We start from the raw sequence: 17,386 nt of genomic DNA on the forward strand, positions 1-17,386 counted from the left end.
TTTTTCTAACATTTTTGTAAGAGATACGCATTTATGTTAAAAAATAATTAATATACAATAAAGATATCTTGTGTTTTGTCGCAATAAACACCCAAATTCGTTATAGGAATAAGTCAATTGGGTACTTCATATATATAGATATGGTCTTCCCAGTTATTTATTTTTTGGAATTCAAAGATTAAATTTGTAGGGCAAGAATTGCAATATTGAACCAATTAAAAATGGATTATCAAAGAATCTACCGACGCGGAGAAACTTTCGACAGCCAATTTCTCATTGCCTGATTCTGTCTTCTTTGTTAAAAACCAAACCACGAATGGCAACTAAGATCAATATGCAGATTTCAATATAAGAATGAATTCGAAGTGTCTGTATTCCCATCTTATTTTTGGATTTCATACACAAACGATGTAAATATACTGGAAGGTTCGAAGGGATGGGCAAGAGAGCGAGTTAAGCCAATCGACTTCCCCATTCCTGAATTGAAGCTCGCACAGAGCTATCAAAATCAAAGGTATGGATAATATCCATGGCTGCCTTTTCTAACCACTTTTCGGCCTCTGCCATGAATGACGGACTCAATCTGATCATGAGAACGCAGAATTCGTTCATATCCAGAACCCCATCGCCGTCCAGGTCGCCTTCTTCTATCATTGCCCGGAGCTCCTCGTCTTTCATGGATTGCATGCCCAACACCGCAGCGTTCCGCTTCAAACTATCGAAGGTGATGACGCCTGTCTCCGCATCCGCCAGGAGACGGAAGCCATTGCACATCTCATCCATTAGGCCCTCTTCCCCTAATTTCTCTGCCACCACCGGCAGGTAATCTTCGAACACCGCACTATTTTCTTCCTTTTCTTCTCCTAATCTTGCCATTGTTGATTCCCTCAGACAAAGTTCAACTAGATTTGTGTGAATTGCACAGAAGAATGAAATGTGGAGTACCTCTGCAAGAAGGCAGCGACGGGATAGATTGGAAGTGAAGGCAAATATGGAAGGGTTATTTATAATAACGGCAGAGAATGCTACCGACGATTCCGGAAAACTTCAAAGAAATTGGTGCACGTCGAGATATGAATATCGCGCGTGCCACTGCTCAATGGCACCCGAGAACAACAGTTAGTGTAGCTTCCCGGAAATGGTGATTCGTCGGCGTGGGGGATGTATTCATTAGTTTGTACTTTGAAGATAGCCTCGCGCCCGCAAAGTGTGGCCCGTGCGCCGGCAATACGCGGCGACTGCGCGTGGGGACCGCTTTATCCAACTCGCAAGGAAGCCTCGCCAATTAGACCGACACGGTACCTCCACGACACACACTCGATTTCAACAAAAACAAAGTCAACGTAAACATTTTCGAGGTTTACAACAGCCTACCCACCAGGCCTGGAATTTCAAATTCCCTTTGCCTGTCAAATGAAAATTTGTTGACGTTTTTACATCTTTTATGCCCTTCGTTTTACGTTTTACTCAAATTTATGAATGTCAACCATCTTTAATTTACAAGCTTTTTTTCAACTACTTTTACATCTAAACTTTCATTAATCTCATTTCAAAAATGGTGCATTGTTTTTTTCCTGTTTCGAGATATTATTCATTACCATAATATTGGATTTATATTTTACTCAAAACGAGAGGATTATGATTTCGTTGATGCTTAATAATTCGATAAGGATGGGAAGGTAATCCCTATCCACCATGTAGAACTTAGTACACTTTGGTATTCTCTTTGGGAAAGGATGGCCATCAGACTCCATCTTAAAATTACATTTATGTGACACAAGAAGATTCCCATCTTCTCCCATCTTAACAAAGTCCTTAACAAAGTCCTTGCCAAATTCTACATGCTAGATAGCAATTATTGGGAAATTGTGCATTTTGATAATTCATAATTGAAAAGGTATTATTGGGAAATTGTGCATTTTGATAATTCATAATTGAAAAGGTATAATATATGAGGGAAAAAATCTAAAAGATGGGTGCAAAATTTAAAGTGGAATGAATTAAAGTTCAACAACCAACACTCTAAAAAATTGAGATAGTCAGAATAACAACTCTTTTACCAAAAAAAATAAATATAACAACTTAGGAATAAAACACTCATTTATCTCATACTACATGAAAGCATTCACACTCTAATAGAGATTATAACTTACTCCTTTATAATATTGTTATGTACACTTTCCCACATAACCAAATTCTATCAACACAATTTGTTTTATCGTATCCAAAAGGGAAAAATTTCTATGCACAGATACAATTATTTTAGTTCATTGTTTGACAAACGAAGAGCTGAATATGGCAATAACCTTTTTTACAACCTTTTTTACGGCTCTCCCAATGAAATTCTTAACCTCCTCCCATTTTAATAAAACATTATATCTTTATTAAAAATTATATTATTAATCTTAGGTTAGTCTAATAGAAAAAAAAAAAAAAAATAGATCAAATCAATCTTACTAAATTAAAAGAAACGAAATAAATATTTGAAATTTCTTTTATATTTCTTATATTTTTTATTAAAATTTAAATAATTGATAATTTTAAAATGAATGAAATTTTTATTTATTTATTTTCCAAACTGTGATTAAGCAATATCACATTTTTTTTTCATTGAAATATGTTATTATCACTGCAATCTAATATTTAAACTATGAATATATAATATTCTTAGAGTCTATTTCAATGTATTTATTTCAAAGTTTTGGCATTAAAGATTCTAAACCTACTATTTCTCTAGTAAGACAAACATCTATTCGGTTAGAAAGTTCTTATTGAGATTCTGACAAAGTCAACCATGACTGTCTACTAAGCGGGCCATTGATTATATTTTCATTGCCATCCATTCCATTCCTTGTTCTACCTTTACTGGAGTATAATAATGATTTGGAAAGGTTGGCAGAACTGATGAAAAATTCCTTCAAGTCATTTTATATTGAACGATTTTACAAAGTTTTTCTAGATTTGAAAAAAATATGTAGTTGAATGGAAAACAAAAATTGGTTTACTGAAACCACTAAAGTAGCTAACCTATGTATTCAATGGTTGTTGTTATGTGAGAAAAGCTAATACAGTATCAAAAAAACCAATTATGGTTGTTGTTATGTGAGAAAAGCTAATACAGTATCAAAAAAACCAATTATAACCCCCTCCTATGAAAGAGTTGGCAGATTTTTCATGGCTGGGAGTGCATCAACTAGAAAAGCCAAATAATAAATGCAATCACTATTATGAACATGGAAATCTGTCAAAAGAGTTCAGGATGCAGGTTGTTTTTACGCTTACGATACTCTCTTAGAAAGGCTACAACAAATCAAAAATAAACCTAAACTATTATTCATTTTACCTTATATAATATCAAGAAACCCAGGTAGAATCCACTTTTGTGATGTAATTAAAGAAAGTTATTAATTTACATGGTTTCCATTCCTTTGCTCAATACAAGTCTCTCTAATTTCTATATTGATTTCATGCTCACAACATTATATAAAAAGATAAAACTATGCTAAATACAATTACTGCACCCTAAAGAGGTGTTGATCCCTTTGTGGCAAGCAGCGATATTGTAGGGATCCTTTTTGACAACAAAGTGATTAACAAAGTGGACCTTTTAACAAACTCCAGACTTAAAAAAATCACCCACGTGAGAAGCATTGGATGAGAGAAACCTATTCTCTCAAAACCACCCATATGTTTTAAGCTGTGTTCCTATACATCCCTGCTATTCATAGAAAATGGGCATGATTTCGTTGAAGAGTTCACTAGGGTTAAGGGTCGGGACATAAATTTTTCACTCAGCACTACCTCAAAGTATTACATTGTCTCATAGTACTGAAGCATTTTCCGAGGTTCTGGGTTGTTGTAGAGATGTGATTGCATTGCTATGTTATATATTTCTCCTCAGGCAGGATTATGGTGAGGTAATAAAATCTATACACCATTATAAAGTTGCTTCATGCAATAAGAAAACACTCGAATTAAACTCTACTCAGAAAATAATTTAGTGTTATGATCTGACCTGAAAAACTTATCAAATATTTTTTTACAGAGCTAGTTGAAATGGCGAGTTGGGTTTTTTTGCTAATAAGTTAACCTTGTTGAGCATCCAGGCCTCCTCAAATTTCAACCGGAGATCTTCAATCTGCCACGGAGCACCAGAGCCACATGTCCAGAAAGAAACATCCAAGCCAATCAAACCACAAGGATAACTGCAACAACTTGCAAGAATAAGCCTCGGGGTAATGGTCAGGGCAAAGAAGAAAGTGTATTACCTCATTGATGACACATGAACCTGCCCATTGTCTATTTCTTCCTTGCTTGTAATTGTACTTCCTCCATTCTAATGGATGAATCATGGAACAAATCCACCATTCCATTTTCTTGGGAAATCAGGTAGATAACTTCTAATTCATGTAGATTGTTGATAGACGGTTGCCACTAATTCAGCTGTCAATGGCCTGGACAGTGAACATTTTTGTGAAAACAACAGTGAGAATGACCTGGACAGTGAAAACAATAGTGAGATTGCACGCAGTCCTTGGAACCTGGGTGATGAATAGTTAAATATTGCAATTTGCACGTTTTATCAGATTAGGTTTAGCGTGGCGTCAAAGCAAACTTTAAAACCGCATTTGTCTCCAACAAACCAGTGGCTAATGGTAATGGTAGTTGTAGATTAAATTTGCACATATCGTTCGTATGGCCAAAGCTGCAGATGATAGATGACAGAGTTACTCCTATTAGGTACTAGTCTATGGTAGATGACAGAGTTACTACTATTAGGTACTGGCTACTGGCTACTGCGCAGTCAAATGCTGTAGAATTTAAATAGCATTAAATTCTAATTGTCTTGTGTATCGGTACCAAGCCCGGAGTGGTATTATAGTTTTTGACGGTTTAACTCTGAAACTAGACGTCAAAACGACGGGTTGCAATTTTATAGTACACGTCAAACCTAACGTGGAAAAATTTTCGGCCACCGTCAAATACGTCCTAAAACACAAAATACGTCCTGTAGGACGTCAAATTCCAGGCCTGCTACCCACCATTAATATAGATTAATTTAAATCAAATTTATTAAGAGTCACATGGATAAATTATGGCAGGAGTTTAACTAATACACCAATACACCATTAAAGATGGATTACAACTAATACACCATTAAGAACATCGATAAATTATTATGTCAGTGGTTTAAGGCATGTGGTCTAACGGTTGTGTGTGGGTTAAGTTCATATAAGTTTTGTAGTCTATTCTGAGAAGTGACTATGTATGTAATTTCGCAACGGACATGTATTTTGACGCTGAAAAATAAAACACTAATAGATGAAACGATTTTTTTGAGGAATTTGGCAATACAATTTTTAGCAAGCTTATGATTTTTTGTTATTTAAATACACCAATACACTATTAAAGATGGATTACAACTAATACACCATTAAGAACATCGATAAATTATTATTTCAGTGGTTTAATAGATGAAATGAGTTTGGCATGTGGTTTAATGGTTGTGTGTGGGGTTAAGTTCATATAAGTTTTGTAGTCTATTATGAGAAGTGACTATGTATGTAATTTCTCAACGGACATGTATTTTGACGCCGAAAAACAAAACACTAATAGATGAAATGATTTTTAGAGGAATTTGGCTATATAATTTTTAGCAAACTTATGATTTTTTGTTATTTAAAATGCATTTTTTAATATGTGAATGGACTCAACACCTTAAAATATGGTAAGGCAGTGCAACTTTACACATTAAAAAACTTAAACTTATGATTCTTAAAAAGATTACCGAATTCCTCTATAAACCTTTGGCATGTTTTTATATTATTAGATAACATAATTGAATGGGGATAATGTAATCTCAAGACTTTAAACTTGTGCTACTGGTCTGGTTTCCCTTCAGGTAGACTAGTAGCACAAGGTAACCTCTGGTTTCCCTTCAGGTATACCCGTAACACAAGGTAACCTCTCTTGTAACACCTTTTTGAAGTAATGAAAATCTTAACCTTAAATAGACAAAAAAAAATTATGTTTTGCATATTTTTTTGGTATACTTTTAAAATTTATTTGAAATTCGATAAGAATTTTGTTGAAATTACAAATGTGATCTGTAAACATGAACAATTTAGAGGGGTTTGGTTTTTCAAAAGGTTAGAATCCACTTATACATTAAAAAAAAAACATATAAAAAAACTAACACGACTTAACGTAAAATATTATTATATTTTTTTGAAATATTTTATTAAAATTTTATTTTTAAAATAAAATTAAAATTTTTGCATGGAGAAGTACTATCCAACCTAGTATGGTAGAGATGTTGTAATGTAATATAAGGTAATGTAAACATTTTAACTTGGTCAAAATAAAATTTAAAAAACCCTATAAAAATGAAAATAAAAATAAAAATCACCCATGGTATTGAGGACCTATGATATTCATGTGGAATATAACATATTTAAAGGGGGAAATTAAACGAGTTGAATTCATCTTAACTCTGGATCTACCCAATATAAAGAAGGATTAAATCTCTTGACATGTAACCCTCTTTTAGAGTGAAAAGAGATTTGATCCCTCTTGGAGCTTGGTAGATCATGAGTTAAGATGGATATAGCCTCATTTAGATATAAAGTTTATATATTTAATATTAAATTGTTAATTATCTTAAATGGAGTTAATTGTATATGTAATAAGATTTGGCTTGATAAAGGGGAATACCAAGGGGAATATGTTTAATTGAACAAACTCACCAACATTCTGCTTGATGTTCTCATATTCGGTAAGGATATGAAGAGGATTTTTCTTCACTTCCCAGTGATCCAAGAATTGTCTCTGAAGATTAGTCAATGTGGTGATACTTGCAGCTGGCAAAGCTCTGAACCAATTCCTCACTTCACCACCAAAGGTTTGTACAAACAGTCTCATTGTCACATTTTCGGCATCAATCTCATGAAGGTCGAAGAAATCTGTCATCCTATCCACATGTTGCTGAGCTGTAACACCGTGAGGAGTTCCATCAAACAATGGAATTTTGCTTTGATAATCGGCGGGCATATCATCCAAATTTTGAGGCAGCACAAGGGGTGCAAATCAAGCAGCCATTGCTCTTGGTGGATTTGCAATCAGTCTTGGGGATGTTGGGGGAACGGGTGCAGATGATGTATGGGGTGTATGAGGTGGGGATGGTGGTGAAGAAATTTTGGATGTTTGAGGGGTAGGAGTGGACGGAGGTGCGACCACTACAGATTTTTGATCAGAGGTAGAAGGTTCCACGGGAATGGTGGGAATGAAGGGAGCTTCGGTAGGAATTTTGGAGCTAGATGCAATCACAAAGGACCCAAGGGTTGCAGATGCAGACTCTAAGAAATCAGCGATATTTGAAACCACAATTGAAGTTTGGAGGTTTTTCAAGATATAATCGTCAATTGATTTATTGGCCTTTTCAGTTTCAAGATATTTAACAAACTCTGGATTTAAAGCAGTAGAACCAACAACACTTTCAGATTTGGTTTCAAACATAGACAACTCAAACTGTTCGTCAAACTCAAGATCTTTAAGATACTCAAAAACCACAGGACATGAACAAGATTTGAATACGGGAATCACAGAACTTTCTTGGCAAAGGATTCTCGAAATAACATTGTGATTTTCACACATAAGAGGTGGATCAGGATCCAGATTTTCTCTGGTATATCTTCTGGAAGCCAGTGTGTTATTATTTCCAAGAAATCAAATGGACATTATCAACTTGTTCAGCCTATCAAACTCTAAACTTATCATCCAAAAGCTTAGAATTATCAGATGTACTAGGGCAATTTGCAAGTTAGATATTCCATTTATAAGACTAGACCGGAGATTGACTGAAGTAGCATTTATCTACTTGCACTAATGCAAAGCAAAAGCGTTTCAGAGGCTACCTGGCTAATCTTCAAACTTCGTCTGTAGTTTATAAAATGAAGAACACTAACAAACAAACAATTTCTTCCCCAGTATGGTCGCCACTATGTTAGGGCCTAAATCTACCTCAGGTTGAGAAAGGTAGGATCTAGGGTAACATCAAACCATGCTTAACCTAGTAGCTAGCCCTACCAAGTCGGGAGAGGGCTCTCTCCTTGTTAGTGTTAGCAAAATATGATCAATGAGGGCTTGCGATGACTGATATAATACTGATCTTAGGCTAGGTATGTGTGCAAAAGAGTTTGATTGAATTTAAAGATGTTTTGTTGTTCAAATGGAAAGGCAAATTTTGGGTCTTCGGAATGAGGCTCAGTTTTGCAGAGGTCTCAATGGGGCAAGGTAGGAAAGTGATTTGATACTTCAAATTGAATGAAATGGAGAGATTTAGACAGGTGAGGAGTTGAAGAGGGCAAGAAAACCTCAGGGACCCTCTTCAAAAAGCTGAAAACATCAATAACTAAGTAAACCCTAGGTAGAGCACTGCAATTTCAATGGATTCTACCTTTATCCTTGTTTGTTTTAGTTACTAAGAAACAAGAGAGATAATGGCATAAATAAAACACATATAAACTTACAATTTACTGAAGGAAACACAATATCAAAGCAAGATGCCACATGAATCCCATAGAGTGCTGCAAACCCTGGTCTATTCCTTAGCCAAAACTGCTAAGAAAATGTATACAATGAAGCTCCAAGCTTTCTCAAAAGTCCAACCATGCTAATGACTAAAAAATCACAAGATATAGGAAAACAACAACTCATCCTAGCCTCTACGGGTCGAGCTCATAAGTTTAGGAGCAGTTCCAACTAATACTAAACTGAGAACTAAAAAGTAGGTAGTGGAACAACATGCCTCTAAAAACTAGGGAACTGATTCATTCAGTTGCAAACTACTTTTTGATAGATGAATCTACCTCCATGAGTGAAAATTTGACATAATTACATCAAGATCCATCAATTTACATTAAATTACATCATAAGTTTGACATTAAGAAAGAGAAAAGTCAAACTGTCAAGGAACTAGGTGAAAAACAGAGTATACTTGGTCAAACTGAGCAAAATTTCCCCAATGTCGCACTGATTTTTCTATGCATAGCGCCTGTTTGCAGCCACTTTTGGAGGCCTTCCCGGTGTCCAAATTTGCTCCAAGTGTGCTTGTTGGAAATGTCTACCTGTTTACTTTCCAGAACAAGTTGAATTTTTGAATTTTGCCTCAATTTTCCCCTCCAAAACTGAGTTCTCCCAACACTTCTTCCTGTGTGTCATAATAGGGGTTGTAAGGTCATGTTTTGAGTGTTTTTGACATTTTTGGGGGATCAAAACCTGTCAAAATTTCTTGGGCATTGGTAGGCATGCATATTTTTCCAAGACAAATCCAAATATGCTAAGTTTTTTTCATTTGAGGCCTCCATCAAAAGTGAGCGCCAGGTGGCGCAGGGCATTGGGCAGAAAATCCTGTGTTTTAGCCCAAAAATTTTAAAAATGCAAAAATTGCCACAAATTTTTTGAAATTTGGGCTGAATGTTCTCCATCAAGTGGTGTTTTGGGCCAAGGAAGCCTGAGCCAAGATCTGAAGTTTATCTTGCGATTTTTTCCTCCTCGATCTCTTATTCAACTTGGCCTTCAAGCTCCTGATTCTAGCTTGGCACACCATATTCCTTGACAAATAGTGATATGCGATGTTTCTCAACATATTTTTCTCATTGATGGCCTTCTCCAGCATCCTCTCCAAGTGGATATTAGTCCTCTCCAACCAAGACTCATGATCAACATTTATTTCTTGCTCAAGTGTGGTGAACTTGACTTTCCTCCTTTTGGTAGCTTGTTGGTTTTGTCGTATGTTTCTTAGCTCCATTATGGTTTGTTGATCCTCTAGTTGCTTGTTTCTTTGCTCCAAGTATTTTATTATCCACTCGGCTCTTTCCAAGTTGAGGGACAAAGCATTGATGTCTGCATGTTGCTCTTGGATGACCTCCTTGAGCTTTGAGCTTTGTGGGCCCAAATCTGTGTCATCGTCCTGAATGAGAATGAAATCGGTCTCTTTCTCACCTGAAGGCCCCTCATCATGTAATGGCCTCTTGCCTTTATCTTGAACCTGTTGTGTTGATGAAGGAAGCGAGACCCCTTCCACCCCGGGTGGAGATAATACTCGCTTTGCTGCTGCAAACAACCGTCTAGTGCCCTTTTGATAGGTGACAAACACCGGCACACTAGCGGTCTGTGTCTCATGACCCTCCTGTTGATGAGAAGGTCCACCTGTCTCATGAAAAGTCTCTGGAGGTACCTGAGGAGCTGTGAAGAACTCATGAGAAATGAAATCCTCCCATGAGATGCCCTGCAAACCAAGCTGATGCATGACCACAATTTTGATGAGTGCAAAATGATATATACTATTAAACTGCTGCTGAGGAGTCTTTTGTTGTACTAGGGTGGTCATCTTCTCAATATTTTGGCACATGAAGTAGGGGAGATTCATCATTCTCACCCTGGTAAAGTGCATCAACAATCTAATATGATAAGCATATAGGCGAGAAAACCGGCCCTCACAGCTGAAATACTTCATTATGAGTTTCATCAAGGGAGCATATGAGTCTTTCAGGTACCGAAAGGGAAAAAATCTGCTGAGTTGTCTCAAATAACCAGGCTTGACATATGGTTCATAATGTTCCCTATCAATTTGTTGCCTTTTATTCCACTGCTCTCTGATATTAGGAATGTCGGTTGCTAGAGAAATAGACTCCGGTGTCAAGGTGAATGTCACACCAGCTAGAGTGGTTTGGCCATTATGTAGATGAAGCACAAACAACCGGGCTAACTCATGATGATACTGGACTCTAGCAACCATCTCATAGAACTGATAACAGGATTGGTGTTGGAAGCATGTGATAGCAAGAGGGTAGGCCTGCAGCTCAGCAAGTGAAGTAGGCTCCTCTCGTATCTGTTTGCCACAATTGTGAGGTCTCCTTGGTGCATGCACTTCTGTAGGAGAGTCATTGTGTGTCTCTTCATCTCATTCATATGAAGGATCAGATTCCATGCTTGCTAATATGTGAGTTTTCTTGATGAGTATGAAGAGTTTTATGGTGATTTTAGTTTTCTGCCACCAAGGGTAAGAATGTATGAGGGACTGTGGAGGGAGAGGGTATGAGGGGTTTTTGGAATATTATGATAGGTTTTTTGGGAAATAGGGAGTTTAGGGAATAGTGTGTAAGCTTGGGGACAACAATTAGTGTTTGGGGATTTTGTAGTTAGGATTTGGGAAAATAAGAATTGGGGATAGGGGTGAATGAATTTTTGTTTTAGGAATATGGAAGTTAGGGAATGAGTGGATGAAACTGAGAAACAAATGGAGAGATCAAAAGTGAGGGAGTGGTGGAGTGAAATTGGCAGCAAAATAACAAATCCAAACCCTAGGCAACCGTTTTTTGAGAAATTGCAAGGGAATAGGGTTTGAGTTTTTTCACACAACCACCATAAATTTTTTAAGAAAACCTCTTTGACTAGCAAGGAAAAGGGTTTGACTTACTTGCACACTAGAAGATTTGAGCAATTTTGGCAATTTGAGGGAGTAAATGTTGAAATCCGGCTTGGCAGCTCTATGTGCCGCGCCACAAACCCAACGCACTGTGCCTCCTATATGCGTCGTGCCACTTGTATGCGCCGCGCCTCCAAAACCTGAATTCTTTGCTGCATTTTCGCTTCCTTTCTCCAACACGACCTTCACTTAGCTCAATCTTTCTTCTTTGAGTGCCAATGAGCTTTTTGAATTGTAAAAATGATTTATATACAAGAGCTTTTTATTTTTCCTTCATAAAACCCACTTTATAATGTTTGCAATGTGACTTACTTTTTCAACTCTGTTTTTGGGCAGTTTATTTTATTTATGCCTTTGATGAACTGAATGACTTGATATTTTGTTTGCCTTGAAGGGGATGGAGCTACTGAAGCTTGGCAAGGTGACTAGGGTTGCCACTGAAGTGATTACCTATAAGAGAAATAAAATTACATGAATTTATACAACAAAAACCTAAAATACTCTGTTTTCCTCAAAACAGGGTTTTGAGGAAAAATACATTTCTGAGCATGAGATTGTGAATTTTATTGGTACTGGAACTTTATTCAACCTCCTCATGCACCTGCTGGCTGCTATTGGACATTTTGAAGACCTTTTTGATGAAACCCTAGACCTAATGAAACTGAAACCCTAGAAATGACTTTTGCAAATTTAAAGACAAAAAGTGACTGCAGATGATCTTGATGAATGGAAATGGGCTAGCAGGTAAAGGACATGAGGGAAAATGTACAACAAGCCACTACTGTCAAATGATCCATGTTCCTAACGGAATGCAGCCGACTGAGCGAGACACCTAATATGCTTGCAACAAGAGAATTTGATCGCTGACGGAGGGATGAAGCTACCGACACTAACAGTGGCTCCAATGGGGATGGTAGCTCCTTGGAGGTGCCAAGAACTGAAAATCTTTGGGAAAGTAGGCAGTGCCTTTGTCCATTGGGCTATGGAGTCAATAACTTCGACAAACCAAAACGAGACTCTTGACTCAATTTCAGGACTGAAATGTGACTCAAAACTAACCCAATTTCAAGACTGAAATTGACTGAAAGACCTGACTCAAACAAACCAAACCAAAACTGAAATCAAACCTCAGTTTTATAGCCTTCACCTCGGGCCCCAAACTGAAAGAATGAAAACAGTACACACTTGCAATGGAATTTAAACAAATCGGTATGTACAATGATACATATGACAACAGAAAATACTTCAAAAATAATACCGTTTGAGTAGCCAACCATTGACCGGCCTGCCGGGATAGTTTTCTCCATTCATTTCTTGCAAAAGGAAAGCATTTTGGCCCTGATATGCAGCAATTCTGTAAGGTCCTTTCCAAAGATTTTCAAATTTGCCATGCTTATCTTTCTCTTCATTCCTTGCATCCCATTTCAGCACTATGTCTTCTAGTTGAAACTTGTCCACCTTTGCCTTTTGATCATATATCTTCTTGATTCTCTCTTGCAGCTTGAAATTTTTTTGAAATACCTCCTCTCTAGTTTGCTGCAAATGAATCATTTGATTGAATCTCCGTTGCAAATGATCGTCTTCGCTGCCTGCTTCTTGTAGGAGTTTAACCACCGAGACTGCAAGAGAGGTCGAGAAGACTGTGTCCACACCATACACGAGCTTGAAAGGGGACATGCCTATATATTTCTTTTGACTTACTCTATATGCCCAAAGTGCATTGACTAGCTTTTTGTGCCAACTTTTCTTGTTTGTTTCCAGCAGCTTTTTGATAATGTTGACCAAAGATTTATTTGAGGACTCTGCAAATCCATTGCCTTGGGGATAATAGGTGGTTGAGTGCCCCAAAGTGATTTGATATTTATGACAAAAGTCAATCATCCTTTTAGATTTAAAGGTTGTTGCATTGTCAGTGATCAGCTTATTCAGACAGCCAAAACGAGATAAAATCTTGTTTTAAAGAAATGGAATGATTACCGAATCAGTGGTCTACCTCATGGGAATCGCCTCAATCCATTTGGTGAAATAATTCGTCACTGTGAGGATCCATTTGTGCTGCGCTGAAGAAGAAGGATGGATCTCACCAATGAAATCCAAACCCCACTGCTGAAATGGAGCACTTGCTTCAATGGGCTTGAGAGGTAAAGGCTACAACTTCCTCCTACCTTGAAAAATCTGATATTCGTGGCAGCTTGCTACTGTTTTTTACACATCAGTAAAAAGAGTTGGCTAATAATATCCCACTCTCAAAATTTTATTGGCTGTTGTCTTCCGGAAAAGATGGCCTCCGCAATCTCCCTTGTGAAATTCTTCCATAACCTGTTTTGCCTCTTCTTCAACCAAACAATTGAGCAAGACACCACTGGGATCTTTCCAATAGAGTGCATTATTCATGATGCAAAACTTGGGAGCCTTAGATTTCAGTGTCCTACCTTTGTTCTTAGCCATTCCAGGTGGTGATGACAGATTTTGGAGTACATAAACAATGTCCAAATACCAAGGAGAAAGAAGAAAATTTTCTGATACCTGCGCGGGCAGACTTTCTTCATCTTCCTCGGACATAGCAGCAATGAGATTGATGTCTAAGGCGTGCAAATTTGACTCAACCAAATTTGACTCAGCCATTAGCTTAGCTAGCCCCTATCCTTTGATGAGCTTTGTCAGTTTGATCTCCACGTCATATTCCAACAAGGCAGCAATCCATTTGCCTCTTTTCCCTTTTGGATCTATTTGCACTAAGACATCTTTAACAATAGTGTTAGGGACATAAGCAAGGATGTGAGAATGCAAAATATAAACCCGAAAATATTTCGATGCCTTTACCAAAGCAAGAGCTTGCTCTTCAATAATATTATACTTTAATGTTGCATCCCTTATGGTCCTGCTGACAAAAGCAGTTGGTTTCTCAAGCCGGTCTCTTTTATGCATCAAGGCCGCTGCCATAGTGTGATTCGAGGAAAATGAAAACAAAATGAAATCCTGAGTATAGTCCGGGCTGATCAAAACTGGAGCGGAAGAAAGGGCCAATTTCACCAAATTGAAAGACTTAATTTCTTCCTCGGTCCACTTCACTACACTATATTTTTTTAGCATGTTTGTGATTTCCCTTAAATGTTCTGCAAGATTGGGCACAAAGCGACGTAAGAAATTCATCTTACCATTGAATGATTGGATTTCTTTCTTACTTCGTGGAAAATCAATCTTTTGAATGGCTTCCACTCGAGTTGGATCAATGAAGATGCCCTCCTTTGATATGATATGACCGAGAAGCTTGCCTTCATCCATGGAAAACAGAGTTTTCTTTGGATTGAGAGATATACCATACTTCCTACAATGCTGAAATACAATTTTCAGATGATAGAGGTGCTCTTCATCTGAGTTAGAGAAAATTGTCAAGTCATCAAGATAAACAACTAGAAAAACATCTTTTTCATTAGCAAATGCAATATCCATCGCCCGCTAAAAGGTTGCACCAACATTTTTCAATCCGAAAGGCATCTTTGCATAGTGAAAAGTTCCCCACGGAGTGGTGAATGTTGTTTTGTCTCTGTCATCCTCATGGACTAGAATTTGGTTATACCTGGAATACCCATCAAGTAGCGACATGCGGGAAGCCCCAACTACCCTCTGAAGTATATGATCCATCTTGGGCAATGGATAGTTATCTTTCAAAGATACTTTATTTAGATTTCTAAAATCAATACATAACCGAATCTCACCTGTTTTCTTGTGCATGGGCACCAAATTAGAAATCCAATCGAAAAATCTTATGGGAACAATGATACCTGCTTTGTACAACCGATTCACTTCCTTCTCAATTGAGGGCAGCAGCTTTGGATTTATTCTTCTTAGCTTCTGACGAAAAGGCTTTTGATTTGTCTTGATCGGGATGATGTGCTGAATGATACTTGTGTCATATGCCTTCAAATATGAATAATCCCAAGCAAAAACATCAGTAAAAGAAGACAGTAAACTGATATACTTTGCTTTTACCTGTGGATGCAATGCCTTTGATAACTTCACCATTTTAGGATTTTCAGCTGATCTAATGTTCACATCCTCAACTCCTTTCTCAGTTGGTAGAAGATCGGTTTTCAAGCCACATCATCCTAAGCGAACAACTCCCCTAAAGGTATTAGACCTTTAGGAATTACGTTGTCCTTCAGCTGCAAAACTTCCATCTGATTTACTTCTATATCCGCCTCACCATCATCATACTCCACATCAATAGAAGTGTCTTTGAATTTACTTTCATTTTGCAGAAATTCATCGATCTCTTCATCATCTTGAAACACTTGCCAATACCTTTGATTGTCGGGAACAGCTGGGCAATGTTTCACATGGATCTCAAACTTGTTGTTTGAATTCATCGGAATTTTCAAATTACTTGCTGCTGTTGCAAGTGAATCTGCAATGACATTCTGAACACGAGGGACACATGTCAAAGTGTAATCTGAATATACTCTCAAGATATCTAATACCACATTGTGGTAGGCCCACATTCAAGGATTCTTAGCTTGGTATTCCCCTTTCAATTGCTTGATAACTAACTCGGAGTCGCCATACACTGAAATCCTTTTAGCATTCAACTTTCTAAGAATTTTCAAACCAGCAATTAAAGCCTCATATTCAGCCTCATTATTTGAACAGTCAAAAGTTAGTTTATAAGAACAGACCCTTACATTGCTTGGCACTTTGTTTGGGGAGAAAACAGGGCTGTGTATCCAAATGCCAATTCCAGCACCTTCCCTTCCTACCGCACCATCAAAATCCATGCCCCATAGGCCTGCTTCTTCCTCTTCCAAATGCTGAAATTTTGTTTGCTTTGTTACTTTTCCTTGTTGTCCATCAATATGTTGCTGCTGTCGAAAGGATGATTGCTCAACGGTACTATCAAGTCTTTGTATTTCTTGCTTTAAGACCTCTCTGAAATTTTCAGTGATCTCTGGAATGTCTTCTACTTATACTACTTGGCTATTTACATCATTAAAGCTATCTGAATACAAAACAAATGATTCTAAATTAGTATGTACATAGTTGATTGGATGATTTACCCATTTCTCCTTACTAGTGATCATGTGCTTCATCTTTTTCTCTCGATATAGTTTTCTCATTTGACCAAACACGGGAATGGTAGCATAGGAGAAATCAAGCTGCATTGTCCGTTTAATCTTTGCTCCCAAAGATCTGGAAAGAAGTATGCCAAATCTAGGAGGTATATCTGCCACAACCACATCCATCAAAACATTTTTAGCCGGAATCTGATCCAAACTGACCACCAAATCTTTGATAAGACCAATGCACCTTACTCTACCAGAATCAAAGGAGTAGAGGTCATGATACTTTCTAGTGATATCCAATCCCAATTTCTCCATGATGGCCTTAGGCATGAGGTTATGTGAGGCTCTGGAATCAAACATAGCATTGTGTAATACATAGTCATGCACCCTAAGGCTGATGTAAAAAGGAGCTACATCACTATCTTGAGACTGACCTTCCAATGCTGGACCAAAAATCAACTCAGGTCTATCATCCTCCACGTTCACCATATCAGATGATGGATCCAAATTCAAAATCTTAGACACTTGACCTTTGTAGCTACTATTCTTCATCAACTCAGTCAAAGGAATAGATACTTTTAACTTAGAAATTTCATTTTCTAAGTTAAAAACTAAAATCTTTTCTACCTCTTTTGCTGAAACATCCTTCTTTTCAGCTTTCTCCTTTGATACACTTTGCTGATTGGATCTTTCATTTGCTAATGGAATTTTGGTGGTAGTAGGATTAGCTGTTTCTTTTCCCTCTTTCTGCACAATGGGAGGATCATTCTTCAGTGCTGCTATCTCCTTCCTTTTCTGAATTGGATTTATGGGCACATCTCTACTTCTAAGTGAATAT

The 17,386-nt window shown here is 37.4% G+C and overlaps 1 pseudogene; it reads right to left on the reverse strand.

Moving 5' to 3' along the window:
• Positions 1-335: 335 nt before the first annotated feature.
• LOC149233364 (calcium-binding protein KIC pseudogene) lies at positions 336-1,141 on the reverse strand (annotated as a pseudogene).
• Between the last annotated feature and the right edge of the window lie 16,245 nt (positions 1,142-17,386).

This window comes from Pinus tabuliformis, chromosome J (genome assembly GCF_031772625.1).
Source record: "Pinus tabuliformis cultivar Carrire ecotype Pingquan chromosome J, CPIR1, whole genome shotgun sequence".
Lineage (NCBI taxonomy): Eukaryota > Viridiplantae > Streptophyta > Pinopsida > Pinales > Pinaceae > Pinus > Pinus tabuliformis.